At 42.5% G+C, this 20,127-nt stretch overlaps 1 protein-coding gene across 4 annotated transcripts in view; it reads right to left on the reverse strand.

The window, feature by feature from the left end:
* LOC137380028 (microphthalmia-associated transcription factor-like) overlaps window positions 1-20,127 on the reverse strand; it is a 335,859-nt gene that overhangs the window by 44,830 nt on the left and 270,902 nt on the right. The window lies entirely within an intron of this gene.

Genomic DNA, 20,127 nt, shown 5'->3' on the forward strand with positions numbered 1-20,127 from the left:
AAATGTTCTCGTTTATGCAAGATTTTAGAAGAGCATCACACTTTCAATTAGCTTACTGTAGTTGAGCTGTAAGTGAGGCTGCAAATCTGTAATAGATCTATGATTTTACTGTTTTCCTAAGCTGTTTTCACAATGGGATAACGAAGAGCCTTTAAACTACAAAATCATACAATTTTCACAATCCTGAAGCCAATTACCACATATTAAATTACAAAATTAGTTTAAATTCAATCAAATGCCCTTTTGCTGATAATTTAATTGCAAGTAACTGTTTAGCATTGATAAGCAGTTCATTCAAGAGATCCCTGCAGACTATTTATAACTTTTGGAAGTCTTATTGGTTATTTCTTTGCATCAATCTGAAATCTTTGCAACACAGACCACCCAATAGGTATATTCAAAAGATAATCAAGTCAAGAATATCAAACTTCTCTTCCTAATTAATTCATAATTAAAGATAATAAATTGTTGCTTCAGCAACCAACTAAATACTGACCAATTACAGTAAAACGTACCTTATAATGATTAAGTTCCAACATCTCAAGTATGATGAAACATTTACTAGTGTTTTAAAGTAAATTAACCAGTAAGCGTTGGAAGTGTGACTACGATTACTCCACTCAAAATTTAAGACGATTGGTAGCTGTCGACTATGATCCAAATATGGTTTACCAGTGGCCTAAATAAAATGGCATCAAATCGGTTGGACTTATAAAAAAAAAAAGTCCCTTAATTAGTTATGCATATAAAGATATCAACAGCACACAGAAGCAGCTTTCAAGATGCTATGGTAGTTAGCCACATAAATTAAAATTATTTGCCATTAGGTGTTTTTACATAGCTTTGACGTCACTGTTTTTATGCATAAAATGGGTCCTTTCATGGGGAGACCATGATTTTCTTGACTGATAATTGCTCCAAGGCTAATTCACTTTTTCATTCCAGTCCCAACATTGTAAGTAGAAAAGTGAACAAGGCTCACAAAGAAGCCTTTTACAGAAAGAAAGTGCTGTAATGGAGTTAGTTGGGGAAAGATCCAAATGTTATGAGAAATGTACAAATAGATATGCAAATATCTGTTAAGTCTTTTATTTCTCCTTTTACTTTACTCAGCCCATTTTCCCCAGTTTTTCCTCCCATTACAAGCGCTCTGTTGGTGAGTAGATAGGATAGTCTGAGATGCAGATTTTGTCAGAACTCAGTGACTATGACTTAAGTATGGCAAGCTGGACAACATCAGCTTTTCTTTCTGCCTGAAAAATGCTTTGCTTCTCCCTGTCAATCCACCTTAAAACTCTGGTCTGAACGGGCAAAAGGAAAATCACCCAGATAGATGAGCAAGAATAATCCAAGTAACAGACACCTGTGGCTTGAAGCACTGCCCATCTGATTAGAAGGCAGAAGACTTCACTTTCACTATATGCACGTTACAGCAAAATGTATTCCTCTTTGCCTTTACAATATAATGTCAAAAATTTGTACCACCGCTGTTTGGAAAAATAAAAAAGAAATAAACAGTAGTAGCCATAAGCAAGACCAGTACTGCGGTTTGGCAAATAAATTGTTGAGAACAAGTGTTAATTTACCAATACAAGCCTTTTGTTCACTCTCAATGGATATGCAGACAGCTCTTAACATACCTCCAATGTTAAAAATAACTGATTTTTACAGCAGGAAATTGCACCATAAATTTCAATCCAGGATAAATGGCAGTGGCTCTGAAAACTAAACCACTGTGTGACACTGGACAATCTAATCCACAAGTCCCAACATTAGAAGCAAGTTGCTAATCTGGTATATAGGTTGGTTTTCATATCCAACTTCCCTTTCCTCTACAAAGTCCTTGAACATGTTGTCGCCTCCCAAGTTCATTCCCATTTTTCCCAGAACTCCAGGCCTGAATACCTCCAATCAGGTTTCGGCCCCTGCCACAGTATTGAAACAGCTCTTACTAAAGTCACGAATGACACCCGATGTGACTGTGACAGAGGCAAATAATCCTTCCTTGTCCTTCTCGACCCGTCTGCAGCCTTTACCACAGTTGATCACACCATCCTCCTCCAACACTACTTCACAATCATCCAGCTGGGTCGAATTGCACTCGCCTGGTTCCATTCTTATCTATCTAATAGCAGGCAGAAAATTGCCTTCAATGGCTTCTCTTCCCATTCCTGCATAGTTACCTCTAGTCCCCTAATAATCTATCCTTTGCCTCCCCCTCCTATTTCTCATCTACATGTTCCCCTCTGCAACACTATTCAAAAACACAATGTCAGTTTCCACATGTCCTCTGACAACAGCAGCTTTACCTCACATCCACCTCTCTCGATTCCACTGTTGGTTGTTGTTATCAGACTGCCTACCTGACATCCGGTACTGGAAAGCAGAAATTTCCTTCAATTAAATATTGGCAAGACTGAAGCCATTGTCTTCGGTCCCCACCACAAACTCCGCTCCCTCGCCACTGACGCCATCCTTCTCCCTGGCAACTGTCTGAGGCTGCACCAGACTGTTCGCAACCTTGGTGTCATGTTTGACTGCATGAGCTTTCAACCACATATCTGTGCCATCACCCAGATCGCCCATTTCCACCTCATTATTAGCGCCAACTCTGCCTCAGCTCTTCTGCTGCTGAAACCCTCATCCATGCCTTTGTTACCTCCAGATGTGATAATTCTCACGTACACCTGGCCAGCCTCCCACATTTTGCCCTTCTGTTGCTTGTGTTCTAACTCACACCAAATCCCATTTAACCATCACCTCCATGCTCGCTGACCTACATTGGCTCCTGGTTCAGCAACATCTTGATTTTAAGATTCTCATCCTTGCTTTCAAATCTCTCCATGGCCTGGCCCCTTCCTATCTCTGTAATCCCCTCCAGCCCTACAAACCTCAGATATCTGTGCTCCTCTAATTCTGGCCTTCTGAGCATCCCCAATTTTAAATGCTCCTCCATTGATGGCAGTGCCTTCAGCTGCATACGTCCTACGCTTTGGAATTCGCCAACTGAACCTCTCTACTTCTCTACACCACCTTCTCCTTTAAGACACTCCTTAAAACCCACTTTTTTGACCAAGCTTTTAGTTATCTCCCCTAATATGTGACTTGGTCTCATGCTTTGTTTTATAATGCCTCTGTGAAGCAACTTATTATGTTAAAAATGCTATATAAATGCAAGTTGTCGTTGTTGCTGTCAGAATATGACTACTGAAACCACAAGGGGGCATAATTTTCCTAACAGCAAACTACTGCGGATGCTGGAACACTGAAATGAAAACAGAAAGTGCCGGAAATACTCAACAGATCTGGAGCAGTTCTGATAAAGGGTCACAGACCTGAAACGTTAACTCTGTTTCTCCCTACACGGATGCTGCCAGACCTCCTGAGTATTTCCAGCACTTTCTGCTCTCATTTCACTGCATAGTTTTCCAGTCTATGCATAGGACAGTGGACAGTTGTGAAGAGATTTTCCACTTTCTGTGCTACAACTTTCCGACATGGTATTATAAATTATTTAACTATGGGAAAGGGACTTGAAATAATGGTTCCATCAAAAAATATACCAAATTCTATTTAATCTTAAACAAGAATCTTTTTATGACAAGAAATTGCCATAAAGAATGTCTTGAAATTCTGTAGATTGAAAGTAGCAGTTTGCTTTCACTCCAGTCTGTTAAAGCTCCACAACTATGCTGCAGCCCAAGAGTTCTATACTGAAGAAGAGAAAAATCACTGAGCTGTTTTACGGAAAATTGCGTTTTGCAAATAATTTTAAAATTGTCTCCTTAGAGCTAGACCAACACCCTCTGCAGGATAAAGACACCGCATTATTTATCAATGTCCATTTCAAGAAGCTAGAGTGCAACCTGTAAGATGGTGCTCTTCTAATAACAAAGCCAAGGGAAAAGTAACTGAAAACCGTCTCAAATGATCAACTGTTTTAAAGATTGTACCTTGGTTGCAGTCACAATTCACAGAAATAAACTTTAAGATGATTCTGATTACATAAGATCAATAATATTTCCTAAATTGAGGGTGGAGTGATATTGTAAGTGGTCTAATGGTTCAATCAACAATAACTTAATCGTGAGAATGGTATTTTCTGTATTCAAGCAAAATTATTTAACCTGCACAATAATTATGTCACAAATAAAAATGTGCTCTGGTCTGTGATATTAATAGTGTTATGATCCTGTAGTTTTTTTTTTCGTGAAGAATGCGGTGTGCTTTTAACGCTGGAAAGGGAGCAGTACTGCTTTAAGGCAGCAAGCTCTAAAAACTGAGTCAAAGAATACATTCTTGTTGCCCCGGAATATAGCCTTTCGGAGACTGAGAGTCAAAGACTGCATTCTTGTTGTCCGGGATACAGCCATTCAGGAGCCGAGACCGAGAGATACACTTGTTACAATTTAATTTTGAACTGGCTTATAGTGGAAACAGATTGTTCTAACACAGAGAAACAGACAGACAGCTGTGCGTTAGCATCTGAAAGGAGTGCTCTGAGACCATTTGAACTGAAGGAAGAGAATTTAGTCTGTTCATTTATTAGTCTCTCTCAAAATTCTAAAACGTCAAGTCAAAACAGAGATCTCTGATAATTTAAACTGAAGGAAGGGAAGTTAGTCTGTAACACTCTTTTATCCCTCAAAATAAATTCGAAAGCCAAACTGATTCATTAAAAAGTGTTTGCAAGTTGTTAATTGTTGAAATTCATCGCTGGAGAAGGAAAGCATCAATTTCAACTTCTGAATTAGACTATGGACTGTTCTACTGTTGAAGAACCATTTTTTTCCCCATCGGACGGCTGTGAGGACTTCAAGCAACCTTGGACTGTTCCACATTCGGCAGGAGCGTAAATATGCAAGGATACTAATTTTGTCTATTTTAAATGTTGTTTACATCTTAGTAGTATCTAAGAATTTAGTTTTTCTAATTGAACAGTTAATTTGTTGATCTAACCTGGTTTGGTTAGCCTTATTTGGGGGTTAATAGATGGTAAAATTTGGCTGGATCTTTAATTTGGAAAGTTTTAAAAATGATGTTAGGCAATCTGTGGAGGGACAGGATTGAATGAACAGTGCATTTCTCCCACCACAATCAGAATCGTATATTTTGATTGGGGGCTTTGACTTCAGTGGTTGGTCATAACAATAGCTAACTCATTTCCATGTATTGTTTAAAAGCTTTTGATTTACTCAAACATGCCCATCTGAACTTGGTAATGAAAAGGGATTCAGGTTGAGAGAATTGGGCTGCGAGGCCCAGCTAGTTGTGACCAACTAGACAGTTACTCTCTCATATTCAACCCCATCTCCAGTACAGAAGCACTGGACCCCCTACCAACACCTGATCCATTCAACAAACTTTCTCTGCTCTTCCAACCCCCATCCAGTTCATACTAACCCTCCTCTCCCTCTCTGTCCTCAATTCAACCTGACATCTTATCACCTGCAACACAGTTCAAGTTAACAAACCTCCTCTCCTCATCTTGTTTAAGCTGACATCACCTTCCCCTTGTTTATTAGTTTGGATTACGCTAACAGTTAATGATGCCATTTTTCTCCCATGCCACGCCCAATCACATCTAGCTAATGCTGCCACTCTGCTCCCCCTTCAGTTAATGCTGATACTTCCCCCCCCCTTTCAGTTAATATTGCATTCTCCCCACCTCCATCTCTCCACCACGAACCCCCACCAACCACACCACCGCACCCCCCCGCACGACCTAGTTAATATTTCCCCCCAGGCAATACTCAAGACTTTTTCACTCTCCTCCTCCTTCCCTCAATTTGCTGCTTCCGACTTCTTCCCTTTTCCCTTTATGAACATAAGAACATATGAATTACGAGCAGGAGTAGGCCACTCGTCCTTTTGAGCCTGCTCCACCAATCACTAAGATCATGGCTGAACTGATTACTCCACATTTCCACTGACCCCCGATAACCTTCCACCCCCTTGCTCATCAAGAATCTATCTACCTCTGCCTTAAAAATATTCAAAGACTCTGCTTCCACCGCCTTTTGAGGAAGAGAATTCCAAAGACTCACAACCCTCTGAGAGGAAAAATTTCTCCTCATCGCTGTCTGAAATGGGCGACCCCTTATTTTTAAACAGTGACCCCTAGTTCTAGATTCTACCACAAGGGGAAACATCCTTTCCACATCCAAGGCCCCTCAGGATCTTATACATTTCAATCGGGTCACCTCTTGCTCTTCTAAATTCCAGCGAATAGAAGCCTAGCCTGTCCAACCTTGCCTCATTAGACAGCCCGCCCATTCCAGGTATTAGTCTAGTAAACCTTCTCTGTACTGCCTCCAATGCATTTACATCCTCCTTAAATAAGGGAACCAGTACTGTACACAGTACTCCAGATGTGGTCTCACCAATGCCCTGTATAGCTGAAGCATAACCTCCCTACTTTTGTATTCAATTCCCCTCGCGATAAACGATAACATTCTATTAGCTTTCCTAATTATGTGCTGTACCTGCATACTAACCTTTTGCACTAGGACACCCAGATCCCTATGCATCTCAGAGCTCTGCAATTTCTCACCATTTCAATAATATGCTTCTTTTTTATTCTTCCTGCCAAAGTGGACAATTTCCCACTTTCCCACATTATACTCCATTTGCCAGGTCTTTGCCCACTCACTTAACCTATCTATATCTCTTTGAAGCCTCCTTATGTCCTCTTAACAAGTTATTTTCCTACCTATCTTTGTGTCATCAGCAAATTTAGCAACTATACCTTCAGTCCCTTCATCCAAGTCATATATAGATATAAATTGTAAAATGTTGAGGCCCCAGCACAGATCCCTATGGCACACCATTCGTTACATCTTGCCAACCAGAAAGTGACCCATTTATGCCTACTCTTGGTTTCCTGTTAGCTAACCAATCTTCTATCTATGTCAATATGTTACCCCCTACACCATGAGCTTTTATTTTCTGCAATAACCTTTGGTGTGGCACCTTATCAAATGCCTTCTGGAAATCTAAGTAAAATACATCCACTGGTTTCCCTTTATCCACAGCACATATAACTCCCTCAAAGAACTCCAATAAATTGGTTTAGCACGATTTCCCTTTCATAAAACCATGTTGACTCTGCCTGATTACCTTGAATACCCTGCTATAACGTCTTTAATAATAGCTTCTAACATTTTCCCTTAGACAAATGTTAAGCTCACTGGCCTGTAGTTTCCTGCTTTCTGTCTTCCTCCCTTTTTGAATAAAGGAGTTACAGTCGCTATTTTCCAATCTAACTGAACCTTCCCCGAATCCAGGAAATTTTGGAAAATTAAAACTAACACACCAACTATCTCACTAGCCACTACTTTGAACACCCTAGGATGAAGTCCATCAGGACCCGGGGACATGTCAGCCAGCAGCTCCAATAATTTGTTCAGTACCACTTCCCTGGTGACTGTAATTTTCTTGAGTTCCTTCCTCCCGTCCAGTTATTGACTTACAGGTAGTACTGGGATACTACTTGTAAACTCAATAGTGAAGATCGATGCAAAATACCTGTTAAATTAATCTGCCATCTCCTTATTATCCATTATTAATCTCCAGACTCACTTTCTATAGGACCAACACTCACTTTGTTAACTCTTTTTAAAAAAAATCTATAGAAACTCTTACTATCTGTCTTTATATTTCTAGCTAGCTTTCTCTCGTACTTTAATTTTACCTTCCTTATCAATCTTTTAGTCATTCTTTGCTGTTTTTTATATTCTGTCCAATCTTCTGACCTGCCACCCATCTTTGCGTAGTTGTAGGCTTTTTCTTTAGAATTAGAATTAGAACATTACAGCGCAGTACAGGCCCTTTGGCCCTCGATGTTGCGCCGACCTGTGAAACCATCTGACCTACACTATTCCATTTTCATCCATATGTCTATCCAATGACCACTTAAATGCCCTTAAAGTTGGCGAGTCTACTACTGCTGCAGGCAGGGCGTTCCACGCCCCTACTACTCTCTGAGTAAAGAAACTACCTCTGACATCTGTCCTATATCTATCACCCGTCAACTTAAAGCTATGTCCCCTCGTGTTTGCCATCACCATCCGAGGAAAAAGACTCTCACTATCCACCCTATCTAACCCTCTGATTATCTTATATGTCTCTATTAAGTCACCTCTCCTCCTCCTTCTCTCCAACGAAAACAACCTCAAGTCCCTCAGCCTTTCCTCGTAAGACCTTCCCTCCATACCAGGCAACATCCTAGTAAATCTCCTCTGCACCCTTTCCATAGCTTCCACATCCTTCCTATAATGCGGTGACCAGAACTGCACGCAATACTCCAGGTGCGGTCTCACCAGAGTTTTGTACAGCTGCAGCATGACCTCGTGGCTCCGAAACTCGATCCCCCTACTAATAAAAGCTAACACACCATATGCCTTCTTAACAGCCCTATTAACCTGGGTAGCAACCTTCAGGGATTTATGCACCTGGACACCAAGATCCCTCTGTTCATCTACACTACCAAGAATCTTCCCATTAGCCCAGTACTCTGCATTCCTGTTACTCCTTCCAAAGTGAATCACCTCACACTTTTCTGCATTAAACTCCATTTGCCATCTCTCAGCCCAGCTCTGCAGCCTATCTATGTCCCTCTGTACCCTACAACATCCTTCGGCACTATCCACAACTCCACCGACCTTAGTGTCATCCGCAAATTTACTAACCCACCCTTCTACACCCTCTTCCAGGTCATTTATAAAACTGACAAACAGCAGTGGCCCCAAAACAGATCCTTGCGGTACACCACTAGTAACTAAACTCCAGGATGAACATTTGCCATCAACCACCACCCTCTGTCTTCTTTCAGCTAGCCAATTTCTGATCCAAAGCTCTAAATCACCTTCAACCCCATACTTCCGTATTTTCTGCAATAGCCTACCGTGGGGAACCTTATCAAACGCCTTACTGAAATCCATATACACCACATCCACTGCTTTACCCTCATCCACCTGTTTGGTCACCTTCTCGAAAAACTCAATAAGGTTTGTGAGGCACGACCTACCCGTCACAAAACCGTGCTGACTATCGCTAATGAACTTACTCTTTTCAAGATGATTATAAATCCTGTCTCTTATAACCTTTTCCAACATTTTACCCACAACCGAAGTAAGGCTCACAGGTCTATAATTACCAGGGCTGTCTCTACTCCCCTTCTTGAACAAGGGGACAACATTTGCTATCCTCCAGTCTTCCGGCACTATTCCTGTCGACAATGACGACATAAAGATCAAGGACAAAGGCTCTGCAATCTCCTCCCTGGCTTCCCAGAGAATCCTAGGATAAATCCCATCTGGCCCAGGGGACTTATCTATTTTCACACTTTCCAAAATTGCTAACACCTCCTCCTTGTGAACCTCAATCCCATCTAGTCTAGTAGCCTGAATCTCAGTATTCTCCTCGACAACATTTTCTTTCTCTACTGTAAATACTGACGCAAAATATTCATTTAACGCTTCCCCCATCTCCTCTGATTCCACACACAACTTCCCACTACTATCCTTGATTGGCCCTAATCTAACTCTAGTCATTCTTTTATTCCTGATATACCTATAGAAAGCCTTAGGGTTTTCCCTGATCCTATCCGTCAATGACTTCTCGTGTCCTCTCCTTGCTCTTCTTAGCTCTCCCTTTAGATCCTTCCTGGCTAGCTTGTAACTCTCAAGCGCCCTAACTGAACCTTCACGTCTCATCCTAACATAAGCCTTCTTCTTCCTCTTGACAAGCGCTTCAACTTCTTTAGTAAACCACGGCTCCCTCGCTCGACAACTTCCTCCCTGCCTCACAGGTACATACTTATCAAGGACACGCAGTAGCTGCTCCTTGAATAAGCTCCACATTTCGATTGTTCCCATCCCCTGCAGTTTCCTTCCCCATCCTACGCATCCTAAATCTTGCCTAATCGCATCATAATTTCCTTTCCCCCAGCTATAATTTTTGCCCTGCGGTATATACCTGTCCCTACCCATCGCTAAGGTAAACCTAACCGAATTGTGATCACTATCACCAAAGTGCTCACCTACATCTAAATCTAACACCTGGCCGGGTTCATTACCCAGTACCAAATCCAATGTGGCATCGCCCCTGGTTGGCTTTAAGTTTGATACTATCTTTAACTGTTTTAGTTAACCACGGATGGTGGGTCCCACCCTTGGAATTTTTCTTTCTCATTTAAATGTATCTATTCTGTGTATTCTGAAATATACCCTTAAATGTCTGCCACTGCATCTCTATTGACCTATCCCTTAACCTGATTTGCCAGTTCACTTTAGCTAGCTCTGCCCTCATGCCCTCATAATTGCCCTTATTTAAGTTTAAAATGCTAGTCTTGGACCCACTGTTCTCTCCCTCAAACTGAATGTAAAATACATCATATTATGATCGCTGCTATCTAGGGGTGCCTTACCTATGAGCTCATTAATTAATCCTATCTCGTTGCACAATACCAGGTCTAGTATAGCCTGCTCTCTGGTTGGCTCCAGAATGTATTGTTCCAAGATATTATCCCGAAAACATTCTATATACTCCTCATCTGGGCAACCTCTGCCAATCTGATTTTTTCAGTCGATATGTAGGTTAAAATCCCCCATCATTATCGCTGTACCTTTCTGACAAACTGCCATTATTTCTTCCTTTATACCCCGTCCTACAGTGTGGTTAATGTTAGGTGGCCTGTACACCACTCCAAGTGACTTCCTGCCTTTATGATTTATCATCTCTACCCAAACCGCTTCTACATCCTGGTCTCCTGAACATAGGCCATCCCTCGATATTGCATTAATACCATCATTAATTAACAGAGCTACCCCTCCACCTCTTCTTAGCTCCTGTCCTTCCTAAATGCCATATACCCTTCAATATTCAGATCCCAATCTATGTCGTCCTGCAGCCATGTCTCTGTAATGACTACCAGATTGTACTTATTTATTTCCATTTGCACTCTCAGTTCATCTGTTTTGTTTCAACTGCTATGGACATTCAGATACAGAGCCTTTAGTTGTGTCCTTTTATTATTTTTGTAACCTCTAGCCTTATCTGTTGATTTACTCTTAGATTTGTATGCTCTGTCCCTTCCTGTCATAGTCTGTTTATCATTTCTCATATTAATACCTTTCTCTCTTGCTTTGCCTCTACTCCTTGATTTACCATATCTTCCCGAATTTGATCCCTTGCCCCCACTTTTCAGTTTAAAACCCTCTCTACTTCCCTAATTCTGCGGCTCGCTAGAACACCGGCCCCAGCACGGTTCAGATGTAGACTGTCCCAACTGACTATGCAGAACCTCTTTCCTTGTCCTGCCTATGTCGTTGGTACCTACATGGACCACGATGACTGGATCCTCCCCCTCCCACTGTAAGTTCCTCTCCAGCCCCGAGCAGATGTCCTTAACCCTGGCACCGAGCAGGCAACACAGCTGTCCGGACGCTTGCTCTTTGCTACAGAGAACAGTGTCAATCCCCCTAACTATACTGTCCCCTCCTACCACTACATTCCTTTTTTGTCCCTCCACTTGAATAGCTTCCTGTACCATGGTGCCATGGTCAGGTTGCTTATCCACCCCCAGCCCCCACTCTCATTCAAACAAGCTGAAAGAACCTCAAACCTGTTGGACAATCGCAAAGGCTGAGGCTCCTGCACTCCTGGTCCCCTTACCTGCCTCAGCTGCAGCCACACTCTCCTGTCCCTCCTTCATTTTCCCTCCTGTCCCTGATAGGGTTGTAATTCAAAGTGATTCCAGCTGCTTCACGTTGTAGTTGGGAATTCCTACACTCATAAGGATTCCCAAGCACTCTATGGAGAAGCTGGAACCACTTCAATTACTGGTAGAACCAGCAGTGAAGGAAGAAGGGGCTAGTCTATAGAGTTTAGTTAGCAAATGCTAACACACATACTGGGCTTCCAAAAACAATGACCGGCAATGTAAAACACAATACCCTTTGCTATGCAGCCAAAAAATCTTATTTGCTTTTTATACCTCCTGAAAAGACTAGACTGATGGTATTAATGACCTCCACTCCAATATTTTGATTGCTGTGCTAGTCTGATACTTCCAGTATGTTCCCATGGAGTACATAATCCATGTTAAATCTGCATTTGTGAATCTCTTCACTTGCCATTTACATTTTCCGGCGTTGATGTTCTTCCTTATAGTTCAGAATATTTTCTGCCCGCAAGTTTTTAAGTGAAATATAAGCTGAGCTAAGTTTTCCTTGATGTCACTAACACTACCTCCACGGTAGGTTTGCTGAAACTGCTTGGTCCTTAACCAAAGTTCTTCAGAAACATTAAGGAAGACAACTGTTGAAATTTTAATATTACGATATTTGCATAAAAATTAGAATTTAATTGCTTGTTTTATTTACATAAAGATCGGATTGTGTCTTTGATCGACAGATCAATTTGATTTCCTTCACTTAATTAGCATTACTTCTCCTTTGAAGTGAAAAGAGTTGTTAAATTGTGGTGATTTTGGTGCTTAATTAAGGCAAGCAAGATGTTCATACCTTCCTGGATATTATATTTGTGGCATCTAATTCTATTGTTAATCCTACAAGGTATTGTTGAGTTTTTCAGAATAGACGTTAAACCGAGGCTCCCTCTGCTTGTGAGGTAGATTTAAAAATCCCATGGCACTATTTTGAAGAGAAGCAGGGAAGTTATTCCCAGTGCCCTGTCCAATATTTATTCCTTAATGAACACCATTAATCAGGTTACCTGGTTTAGTTTAGTTTAGTTTAGAGATACAGCACTGAAACAGGCCCTTCGGCCCACCGAGTCTGTGCCGACCGTCAACCACCCATATATACTAACCCTACACTAATCCCATATTCCTACCACATCCCCACCTATCTCTATATTTCCCTACCACCTACCTATACTAGTGACAATTTATAATTGCCAATTTACCTACCAACCTGCAAGTCTTTTGGTTTGTGGGAGGAAACCGGAGCACCCGGAGAAAACCCATGCAGACACAGGGAGAACTTGCAAACTCCACACGGGCAGTACCCAGAATTGAACCCGGGTCGCTGGAGCCATGAGGCTGCGGTGCTAACCACTGCGCCACTGTGCCGCCTAAGGTTATTATCACCTTGCAGTTTGTGGGAGCTTGCTGTGCACAAATTGGCTGCCACATTTCCCACATTACAGCAGTGACTAGACTTCAAAAGTACTTCATTAGTTATGAAGTTATTAATTTGAGACATCCTATGGTCGTGAAAGGGGCTATATAAATGCAAGTCTTTTCTTTGAATCTGAGGATCTCTACATATAATTGGGTTGGTTTAAAAACAGGTGTTAGAAACAATATACTCCTGAAAGCTGATGTCTGATCAGAATGATAGGGTCAATATCAGACCTTAACTGAAGTACACACTACGTACCAAGGGTTTGCGAGAGGAAGCAATAGGCTAAATTTGCTGTGCAGGAACAACCTTCATTCAGTATATTTACAGAGCTCATTGACGCAATCCAAAGTTTTTATAAAGGTTGCTAATATATCACTCGTGGGGCAATATGCATATTTCCTCATTCGCTGTATGAAAATCATGTAATTTGCTGTATGGCTACTTGCTACCGCTTATATTTAAACAGACAAAGCTGGAAGCAGTGCAACACTAATCAAGCTCAATCCAGTTGAACATGATGGACTACAGTATTCTAGTAAAGTCTGCCCATGTTTTAGAAATTGACCGGTGAGGTGGGGTGATCTACATTCACAGTTAAAGGTAATTCACTATTTAAGAGATCAATTCCAGGTCAGAGTTTAACAGAAATGCATATTATTGAGTACATCTCGCCAAGGTGAGAATGATACAAGGTTGCTGGATTTGATTAGATTAGATTAGAGATACAGCACTGAAACAGGCCCTTCGGCCCACCGAGTCTGTGCCGAACATCAACCACCCATTTAGACTAATCCTACACTAATCCCATATTCCCACCAAACATCCCCACTTGTCCCTATATTTCCCTACCACCTACCTATACTAGTGACAATTTATAATGGCCAATTTACCTATCAACCTGCAAGTCTTTTGGCTTGTGGGAGGAAACCGGAGCACCCGGAGGAAACCCACGCAGACACAGGGAGAACTTGCAAACTCCACACAGGCAGTACCCAGAATCGAACCTAAACCCTAAATTCTCTAGACACAATAGTGTCTTCCCCCTCCAGAATCAGCTTTTTCTGCTGACTTTCTTACTGTAAAATATTAGTGACTTAAGGGGATAATTCAGTTGCATGAGATATGCTGAACTCAATAATGCAGCTGTTTGACTTTAAGGTTTTCCAAAGCACAGCTGTACAAACATCAGTTTGTATATGCTATTCTTATTAGTGTTTTGTATCTTGGATCCTGATCATTATTCATGTGGTTACCATCTACTGTACACATTAATAATGCAAGTGTACTACAACTCAGAAAATCGAGTTTAACAGTCCTTGATGCAAATCGTTCTGTTTGGCCTGCTCTCAAAAGCTTTTAAATTTTTCTGTGTGGGAGATCCCCTGTCCCAAGTAGTGAGACCCAGTGCCAGCAAGTAGAGGCCTGCTACCCGACCCGAACCCGGCGGGACCAGACTACATGTGTCGGGTTCGGGTCAGGTCGGGCCCATCTTCAGGGTACGGTTTTCGGGCTCGGGTCAGGTCGGGCTGAGTCCAGGTCAAGTCAGGCTGGGCACACATGGTAAGTGCTCTACTGGTAAGAATTGAAATTAAAAAACACCTGAGCTGGGAGTCCGGGACGAAACTGAGTATGCGCAGTGAGCGAGTGACGTCATTATGACATCATCATGCATGCGCTGCAGCTTCTTGCAGGTTTGGTGTCAGGAAGGTAAGTAAAGGGATCTACCAGCAAGCTGTGGAAAAACAGTGCTGTTGTTGCAGCAGGTTTTTCTTGACTGTACAGCAACAGAAATAGCATGCTAGGAAGTCAAAGACATAGAATACAAAATTCTCAAGAACCTGTTTCTGCTGCATTTGGTATTGTCACGCTAGGTAGGGGCCTGCTTCAGGTCGGGAAAATGAACTCGACCCGAACCTGACCGAACCACAGTGGGCCCAAGCCTGACCCGGCCCGAGTCCCTCCGACTTTGCCGTGAGCCCAACCCGACCCGAACTCGCCACTAGTCGGCCCAACCCGAGCCTGACCCGACCATCCCTTTACTTACGTTCCTGACATCGAACCTGTAAGAAGCTGCAGCGCATGCACGAGACATCATAGTGACGTCACTCACTCACTGCGCAGACTCAGTTTCGTCCCGGACTCCCAGCTCAGGTAAGTTTTTTTATTTTTAATACTTACCAGCAGAGCACTTACCGTGCGCGTCCGGCCCGAGCTGACGCGATCTGGACTCGGCCCAACCTGACCCGAGCCCGAAAGCCGGCCCTGAAAGACGGGCCCGACCCGACCCGAAACATGTCGTCGGGTTCAGGTCGGGTAGCAGGCCTCTAACGCTAGGCCCCCACCTGCCAAGAATGAGGCACATTAATTTTGTCACGAACATTGATTTTAAACTGTTACCGGAGTGAAGAAAGGACTTGTTAAACAGATCAGCCGTGGCTGGAAAAGATATTTGCATATTAACAGATAGTCGGGTCGGGCTTGGAAGGACAAAGGATCATTCCCTGACACATTCGACCACAATGGACTTTGATCACCAGGTATTGTGTGTAAGGGGAGCATTCCAAAGACTTCTAAGGTGATATAATCCAAGACGTGGTCAGACTAGTTGGTGTGAATTGTACAAACAGTTTTAACAGTCCAGTTAAAGTCCCTAATCAAAATATACGATTCTGATTGTGGTGGGAGAAACACACTGTTAATTCAATCTTGTCCCTCCACAGATCGCCTAATATATCATTTTAAACTTTCCAAATTAAAGAAAGACCCAGTCAAATTGTACCCTCTATTAACCCCCGAATGAGGCTAACCAAATCAGGAGTCTTTAAATTAACAAATTAACTGTTTAATTAAGAAAACTGAATTCTTAAACACTACTAAGATATAAACAAAATTAAAAATACAAAAAATTAGAGTCCTTGCAGATTTACTCTCCTGCCGGATATGTAACAGTCCAAGGTTGCTTTAAGTCCACACAGCCGTCCGATGGGGACAAAAAGTTCTTCAACAGTAGAACAGTTCATAATCTAATTCAGAAGTCAAAATTGATGCTCCTTCTCCAGTGATGAATTTCAACAATTAACAACTTGCAAACACTTTTTAATGAACCAATTTGACCTTTTTTGAGGGATAAAGGATTGTCACAGTCTAACTTCCCTTCCTTCAGTTTAAATTATCAGCGAGCTCTGTTTTGGCTTGACTTTTTAGAATTTTGAGAGCAAACAATAAATAAACAGACTAAATTCTCTTCCTTCCATTTACATGGTCTGAGAGCACTCCTTTCAGATGCTAACACACAACTGTCTGTCTGTTTCCTCTGTTAGAACAGTCTGTCTCAACTAAGAGGCCAGTTCAAAAGATAATTGCAACCATGTAGATCCGGTCCTTGGTCGCTGAATGGCTGTTGCCAGGTAACCAGGATGCATTCTTTGAAGCTGGTTGGTTCCCTCTCCGTATGGTTGCATCCAACGGCAACCGAAATTCACTTTCTCGAACTCCTGAGGCTTGCTGGTTCTTAAAGCAGTACAGCTCCTTTTCCAGCCTTAAAGGCACACCACATTCTTCCTGAAAAAAAACTACGGGATCATAACAACTGAGAGTGTCTGTTTGCTCCTGGACTGAGAAGATCTCTCCTGTCTGCTCCCATCTCTTTCTCACAAACCTCTGAATCCAGTGAAGACACATGAACCCCAAGGCAGAAAGTCTCCAACAGCGAACAAGGATTAAGAAGAATACTGGGCCCCAACGAAAAGCAAGATCTACCTACAATCAAGGACTCTACAGTGAGCTCGAAGAACCGGAACAAAAACTCTTCAGATATTGCCTCAAACTTTTCCACTTTACTTTTTTTTCTTCTGCTCTTTTCTGTCTCTATCTGCATGTGTGTATTGCATATGTACACTAGCATGGGCACGTCGTGTGTCCAACGGCGTTAACCAAATTAGATTTTAAGTTTAATAAGTTTCCACTTTTCTTCTTTAACCCAAAGAAAACCTGTTTGTGCTGGTTTCTTTGCCTTATAATTGGAAAGCGATAGACAAGGATTCATCAAGAGGGAGCTAAAAACACAGTGTGTTTAAAATTAAACCCTGTTACGATATGACCAGGTGAAGGCTGAACGGGACCTCTAGATACCTTTCTCATCTGGTCCTAACAGTATGCTTGGCCAATTACCTTGTTGGCTTCCTAGGTCACCTTGAAGATCCCCTAGGGTTCATGAATCTAAGATTGCAAACCTTGGCTTTTGTGAATAATCAATCTGGACAAAACAAAGAGCAAACAACTGCAGATGCTGGAAATCTGAAATAGAACAGAACATTCTGGATATACTCGCAGGACAGCCAGTATATGTCCAGAAAACAGAGAAGTTGACATTCCAGATGTTGACCATTCCTCGGAACGCCACTCTGTACTGAACATGATGCCCTCATCTAGCTCCATTAAAGGGCAGTGTTTAGCAGAACCTGCTAAAGTAGAAACCAAATCACAGAAGTATAAAGAACAGAGAACACAAACTGCACTAAAAGAACGAAAGGTTAACTAATGACATATAAAGAAAAGCTTGATAACATCAGTTCAATCACAGTTCAGATCCACTCAAAGAACTTATTTATTCTATTCTGCCTCTGGCTTTGTGTTTTCATAGATGCTCTCTTCACAGTGTTGTGAACTAGTTGAGTAAATGAAGAAAGGCTACTTATTCTTTATTCAGACACCAAGAATGCCCAATGTACCATTTGCAATATGAACTAAAAACAGGTGACTACCTGGCTTAGGGATGCTGTATAAGGCAATTCAAATTGGCACAGCTGTGCATTCCAATAATCAATGCTATAGCCCGTGACTCGTACTCCTGTTAACTGTGGTTCCATTCCAGGAGCACAGTCTCGTTAGATTTCCTATGCCAGGGATCCAAATTCAAATCTCAGCTATTTACTATTTGTAAGTTTTGATAATCCATAACATGACCAGAGACAACAACAGACAGGAAGAATGAGAAATGCAACCCTAAAAAGCACCTTTTCTCAGTTAAGACAGCATGGCATTTAACAGTGAACATGAAAAACATGAATGTCAGATGGCAGCAGAAATGGAAATATTAACAAACAGAAATTGTTCAGATAACCACACACAGATTTTCCCTCCACTTTGGTGGACTCAGTGACATGGTGAAAAAGTTTATTACTTTAATGCTGTTGGCTCCTCTCCACTGGGAATTAAATTAAGGAGTTAGCTCTGGGTAACAAGGCCTGGAATTTTACAAACCCAGCAGGAGCGGGCTGGAGGAGGGGGGGCATAGAATTGAGTGGGAAGCAGGGGTTGCCGTTCCTGTCGTCTTCCCACCCCTTCTGCAATTTTACGAGCGGCAGCGACGACAGTTGGAAACAGCCTGCCCGCCCCAGGACAACTAAGGTCCTTAAGTGGTCTATTAATTGCCACTTAAGGGCCTCCTCCCACCGCTGTTGATATACAGCCAGTGGTGGGCGGGTGACTCAGGACCCCCAGGAGGCCACCCAGTAAAACCTGAGGCCTCCTTGCTGGCTTGGGGGGGGTGGGGGGGGGAAATCCCTCCTGATAGAGAATTCTGTGTCCCATGGAGGTGCCCCCCCACAGCACAAGCCACCCCCACTACAGAACATTCCCCCCGCACCCTTCAACCACAGCCCCCTTGACTCATCAGGGCATGGCCAACTGACCCCAGCGAGGCGCCACACACTTACCTTGATTTCGGGGCCTCATCCATTGCTGCTCCTTTCACTGAGTCTAGTCCCAGCAGTGGCCAATGTTCCAGTGGCGCTGCTGGGACTGAGAGCTGCCAGCCCGCTGACTGTCCGGCAGCTCTTGGAGGCGGGATTTCCTACTTCCGAGGGGGTGGAAGTCCCGCCCAAGGCCAATTAAGGGCCTGGGCCACATAAATGTCACTGCGTGGCTTCCAGGCCTGGTGAAGGCGGGCTCGCCCCTGACTTTTTGCCAGTGGGCGGGGCTTCCGGCTCAACGAAAAATTCTGGCCCAAGGTATCTATCACCTACTTTATGCAATGCTACCTATGAAGCTTTGTACATATTTCCTGAAAGGAACCAACTGCATTGAAGTTCAAGGTAGTTGTCATCTTGACAACTAGTGAGAGAGATTCCTGTCCTAAAATGTATCTAAAGATCTGTCTTGAGGAAACAGCCTATTTCTGCATCTTTCTCCCTCATGACATATAGATGGTGAAGGCAGATCTCCTTAGACATGTCTAAGTAGGTGGTCATTGAGCTGTAGACATGACATGGATGACGTGACATGACGTGAAAAGCAGGTACTGTAAGCCCATTTCAGATGTAATCTGCCTTTCAGTCATAACTCTTCAGATACGCCCCTTCCTTCTTCATATCTATAAAATAGAGGGAGGAATATCCAGAAGAATGCCCATCCTCAGAAATGTAGCTGCAGCAACTGAATCTGCAGCTAGCAACACTTTACAGATACAAAATAGGGAGCTAAGATTAATGTCAAAAATGATACCACAGCAAAACCAACAGCAAATTCCATATCAAAATACATACTGTCAACAAATATTGTTGTAAATAAAGTTGCATAGATAATAATGAATTCCCATTTTAAATTGCAATATCCAAATGTATGAAGATGCTTTCACTGAACAAGTACTCAATGACTTCAGTGTGTCCTTGGTGAAAAATACGAGTAGGATCCTAAGGTTGTTTTCTGAGGCTTCACTGATGATACTGAACCAAAAGTGCACAAGTCCTTTGCAGTGAAGAGATGGTCTCTGAATGGTACTCAAGGTGAATTGAGTGAACAATAGACCTAAGGTCTGATCATCCACTCTGCAATACCCAATTGCTTGATTAGTGCTGCTGCTCCAGCACACCTGTAGGCCAAACATTGGTACAGGTGGAAGGGGGACATCCTGACACATGTGCCAGGTCCCTTTTTTGACATCCCACTGGCAGGTGCCAAGCCACTAAGGATACAA

Source organism: Heterodontus francisci, chromosome 19 (genome assembly GCF_036365525.1).
Source record: "Heterodontus francisci isolate sHetFra1 chromosome 19, sHetFra1.hap1, whole genome shotgun sequence".
Taxonomy (NCBI): Eukaryota; Metazoa; Chordata; class Chondrichthyes; order Heterodontiformes; family Heterodontidae; genus Heterodontus; species Heterodontus francisci.